At 39.6% G+C, this 5315-nt stretch overlaps 1 pseudogene; it reads left to right on the forward strand.

The window, feature by feature from the left end:
• The first annotated feature begins 3881 nt into the window (after positions 1-3881).
• LOC149319049 (U2 spliceosomal RNA) lies at positions 3882-4044 on the forward strand (annotated as a pseudogene).
• Positions 4045-5315: the final 1271 nt, after the last annotated feature.

A 5315-nucleotide genomic window follows, 5' to 3' on the forward strand; every position in this document is an offset into this window, starting at 1 on the left:
GGCAAGGGATCAGCAGTGCTAATGCCTTCCATCACTTGCTTAAGTCAGGCTCCTTTGAAACCTCCATTCCCAACTGCTGGCATTTCTCAAGTCCTTTTCTTGATGCTGCCAAAAATATACAGTTATTTGCACAGTGTAATTTCTTGGCAGCCCAGCTAGCAACTAGAGCCTTGGTGCAGACTTGATGCAGACTAGCAGTTGGAATTTTTAGTGGGTTGATAAAGCCAGTTAAAGAAACAAAAACAAATCACAAGAGCCACCTGCAAAGATAGAACCGGAGGCTGCTGGTTTCCAGTTTTTCAGGAATCTTACTTGGCTCATTTGTGTTTCTTCATAACATGGAAATCCACACTAAGCAGGGTTTGGAAAAACAATCTGGAGTTCTTTTGGCGTTTCTATCAACCCAGTGGGTTTCTAGGGGAGGGTGAGACCCTCATGGAAGTGAAAAGGGCTGGCTTGCATACATATAATTTGGACTTTAGCCACATGGGATTCACTGTCTAGTCATTGTCTTTCTTAATTTCTCCTTTGCCAGGGGGTACCTTTTTACATCATGGAACTGCTCACAAACCACACCCTTGTGAATCAGTTAACCATACGGAAATGTCAAGTGTGTGGAAATCATGTCTTTGTGACCCTCCCTGTATAGATATATCTCAGTTAGTGAAGTCCAGGTGTTTTTAGGCTTTCCTACTTTAACAGAAAATCTGGTATCAGGCAGAAATGATGTGGAAAGAATATGGATAGGATATGCACACACAAAAAAGCAAAACAAAACAGTTCAACATGTTTCAGCAAAAATTTAATTTAAAACTAAGAGTATTCACATATGTAATGAAATGCTCAGGTCAAATACACCTTGCAAAAGTAAGAACAAAACCACAAACAAACAATAGCTTCTAGAGACCACCTGAAGGCTTTCCCCAAAATATATCCAGGAAGCACTTTTGGTACTTAATAAAAACAAACAAACAATATAAAAGAAACCATGATTAAATGGACGATAGACATTGGAAGACAAATAGACCTAGATAGCTGGCATAAAGCCAGGGAAAAAACTCAGAAGTTCACTAAGAACCAGAACATTAAAGAAAACTTTTTGAAAATGGAAACACGATGGCATCTGACCCCTGTACAAATTAATACTACTGTATATACAAGACTGGACAAATAAACTGCTGGAAATGTGGAAATACCATTGGTTCTTGGTTCCACCTCTGGTGGAACTGTCCATATGCAAGAACCTATTGGAGAGAGATACATAACACAATATATAAGATAATAGGGGGGGAAATTCAGATGTTACCGGAAATTTATCTCCTCAATATGACAAATGAAATTTCAGATAGTAATGCAAGAAACAACTGGAGACAGCTGGTATATATGATTTATACTGGAAGAATAGCATATGCACAGAACTGGAAAGAAAGTTGCACACCAGATATCAACACATGGCTTCTAAAAATGTTAGATATCATTGAAATGGATACATTTACACAATTATTAAATGGAAAATCAACAGAAAAGGTAGAGACAGAGAATAATAGGTTGGAGCCATATGGAAAATAAATAGAGTTGCAGAAGTACAAAAAGGAAGATACAATTTCAATGATATACATTCAGAGAATCGTATGGAAGATGGAAAAAAGCAACGGAAAGTAATGTATTTCATAAAATCTTTAATTTTTAGAGTTTCAACAATTGATAATGAAACATGAACGTATATATCAACAAACAAACAGGTGACAATGTGAAGTCGAAGGCTTTCATGGCCGGCATCCATAGTTTTTTGTGGGTTTTTCGGGCTATGTGGCCATATTCTAGCAGAGTTTCTTCCTGATGTTTCGCCAGCATCTGTGGCATCTGGCATCTTCAGAGAATGCTTTGCCTGGAAAAAGTGGGTGTATATATATACTGTGTGAGCCTGGGAATGCAGGAGTGATTTACATGTGTATTGTTCTGTGTTGATGGCCGGCCTCAGGCTGGGAGACTAATGCAAACGAGGATTAATGTCTGCTAATTGGTGAACATTATCTTCTATAAATTAATACACACACACACACACATATATATATACAGTATATAGTTCACAAGCTGGGTTGTTTGGGCTGCATCACTCATGACACACAGATGATTGACATGCATTTTGAAGTGGTGCAAACTAGTGGGGATGACAATCATGCCAAAAAAGAAGCGATTACAAGGAGATAATGAAAAGATTTGCTTTCACAGTGGGAATGGCAGGCCTTTTAAAATCGATTTACCAACACAGAGCAAAGGCAAATCACATACTGGCTTAAATGTAAGTGAGAATGAGCTCCTAGTGTCCTAGACAACACTCAACCACTACACCATGCTAGCTCACTAATGAACATTAGTGGTGTATTAATAAGCATTCTGCCTGCTGCTGATTTCTGGGAGTTGCAGTCCAAACAAATAAGAGCTGTTTCAAACTCTGTTGAAACCCAGAATTTTGTTGTGTCATTTCCAACAGCTGAAAACTACTTTATCTCTGTGGCTCTGTTGACCAACACACCCACTAATCTTTGTGTAAAGACTTCCTGTAGGTATTTTCTCATGCCACATGACAATTTTAGAGTGTGAGGAAATTATGTAAATAAAATAGGCAAAAATTACCTTTGGGCCAAAGGTTTGGCTTTTTTTTTTTTTTTGGCAAAGAGGTATCAGTCCCTTATGCGAAGATTATGAAATAGTATTTTCTGAACCTATTTCCCTTCCCTAGTCTATAGCATAAAATAACCAAATGCTTGAAGAAAGCAAATATATTGTGCACTATTTTTAATCATGTGATCTTGATTTAGTCCCAAGATATGCAGACCTTTGGATTTTTTCCTAGTCCCAAACATGGAAAGTAGTAAAGTTTGCGGTATCATTATCATTATGACACAACGTCCCTTAAACAGCCAAAATCTAATGGAGGGGGTGGTAGGTTGTGGTATCTTAAGTATTTATTCACAGTCTAGGCATTGGAAAGCTAAGGCCATAACATTATATTTACATTTTAAAAGTTAACAAACCACATTATTACATTGGAAAAGTGGTCTTTATTACAGGCAAATGAATTCTAAGTTGGTGTTTAAATTTACATTATATTACTATACTTCATTCATCCATTTTTTCCTTATTTCTTCTCCATTGTTTCCTTCATCAGCTCAGGAGAGAAAGAAACATCTTCATTAATTTCAGAAAATTCCAATTCTCACATACTCACTCATTGAACGGGAAGGAGAGAACTTAAAAAGAAATATACACAAGAAAAAGGATGCAGCAAACAGAAACATTTATCTGTAATGTAAACTATAAGCCAGAATCACTCCAGCCCCTATCAGTAACAATACAGTGGGTCCTTGTTATCCGCTGGGGTTTGGTTCCAGGGCCCCCGGTGGATAACAAAATCAATGGATGCTCAAGTCCCATTAAATACAGTGGCATAGTAAAATGGTCTCCCTTATATAAAATAGAAAATCAAGGTTGGCTATTTGGAATTTATACTTTTTAAAAAATGTTTTCAGCCATGGATGCTTGAATCCGTGGATAAGAAATCTGTGGATAAGGAGGGCCGACTGTATTCCAGAATAAAAATATTAAACTTAAATACATGATTTATAGTATTTTTATGAAACAACAAACATTCCTTTCTAAGATATTTAATACAGAGCTTAACCAACAAGAGCAATTCTCTTTACTTTCTGAGAAATATTGTGGAGTTCAACAATTCATCTGCTTCTCTATAGTTGAGAGGGTTGCTTTCCTGCTATCTAGGTTCTTGTATGTCTTCCCTTTTGCTAAATGGCCACTATGATTTCTTTCCATTTTCAATGAGCAATCTGAAACACAAAAAAGAAAACTTCTAAAACAAAATTGCTTCTCGGCCTTTTGGCTAAGATCAAGTGTAGTAAAACAAAATTGGGAAGTCAGTTAATTCAGATTCCCAATACATTCAATACCTAATGCATTCTTTTTGTATGCTAGACCTGTCTAGCAGCCTATGATTGCTGTCCCTCTGAGCAAGGTTTACCTTAAAATGTTGCTCAGCAATGGATGCAGAGTTTATCTTAGTGCTTATGGTAATTCTTTTTGAGTGGCAGCAACAATTTCACTTCACTTTTCTTGACTGGAATAATTACAGCTGTTCGTATCCATACCAAGATGCTTTGTTATTTAAGGCACAAATGTTGGTTGTTTCTCCACCTCTTACTTGATTACTGAAACAGCACCCACTGTTGTAGGACCCAGCATCTTAAAGAAGTCAGATAAGCCAGTTACAGTGGCTCCATTCCTTCCTGGAGGGGCGAACCCAGAAGGTGGTGCTGGGGGACTCCTCTTTGACTCTCTGGCCATTGGCCTGTGGGGTTCCTCAGGGTTCTGTGCTATCCCCTATGCTATTTAATATATACATGAAACTGTTGGGAGAGGTTGTCCGGGGTTTTGTGGTGTGACGTCATCAATATGCTGCCGATACTCAATTCTATTACCACTTCACACCTCAATCCAAACCAGTGTCTGTCTTCAGTAATGGACTGGATTAGGGCAAACAAGTTGGAACTTAATCCAGACAAGACAGAGGTGCTCCTGGTCAGTTGGAAGGCAGATCAGGGAATAGGGATCCAGCCTGTGCTAGATGGGGTCACACTCCCCCTGAAGACAGTTTTGTAGTTTGGGGATACTCTTGGACTCAGCTTTGAACCTGGAGGTCCAGGTCTCTGCTGTGACCAGGAGTGCTTTTGAACATTTAAAACTTGTGCACCAGCTGCGCCTGTTCCTTGAGATGCTGGATCTGGCCATGGTGGTACACGCCTTGGTTACATCCTGTTTGGACTATTGTAACAGACTCTACATGGGGCTGCCTTTAAAGAGTGTTCGGACAATTCAGCTGATTGAAAGAGCTTCTGCCAGGCTGCTAACAGGGACAGATTACAGAGATCACACTATGTCCCTGTTGAAACAGCTTCATTGGCTGCCAGTTTGTTTCTGGGCACAATTCAAGGTACTGGTTATTACCTATAAAGCGCTATATGGCTCAGGTCCACACTATTTGGCAGGCCGTATCTTCTTGTATGAACCGGCCCGGACTCTGAGATCCTCTGGAGAAGCCCTTCTCTCTGTCCCAACACCATCACAAGCACGGTTGGTGGGGACGCGAGAGAGGGCCTTCTTGGTGGCTGCCCCTAGACTCTGGAATTCCCTGCCCAGGGAGATAAGAATGGCTCCCTATTTGAAGGCCTTCTGCCGGCAGGTGAAGACCTACCTGTTCACACAGGCGTTTAAGGAATTGCTATAAGGACAGGCTGGGA

This window comes from Sceloporus occidentalis, unplaced genomic scaffold, assembly GCF_023333645.1.
Source record: "Sceloporus occidentalis isolate IW3139 unplaced genomic scaffold, rSceOcc1.0.p SCAF_2, whole genome shotgun sequence".
NCBI classification, from domain to species: Eukaryota; Metazoa; Chordata; class Lepidosauria; order Squamata; family Phrynosomatidae; genus Sceloporus; species Sceloporus occidentalis.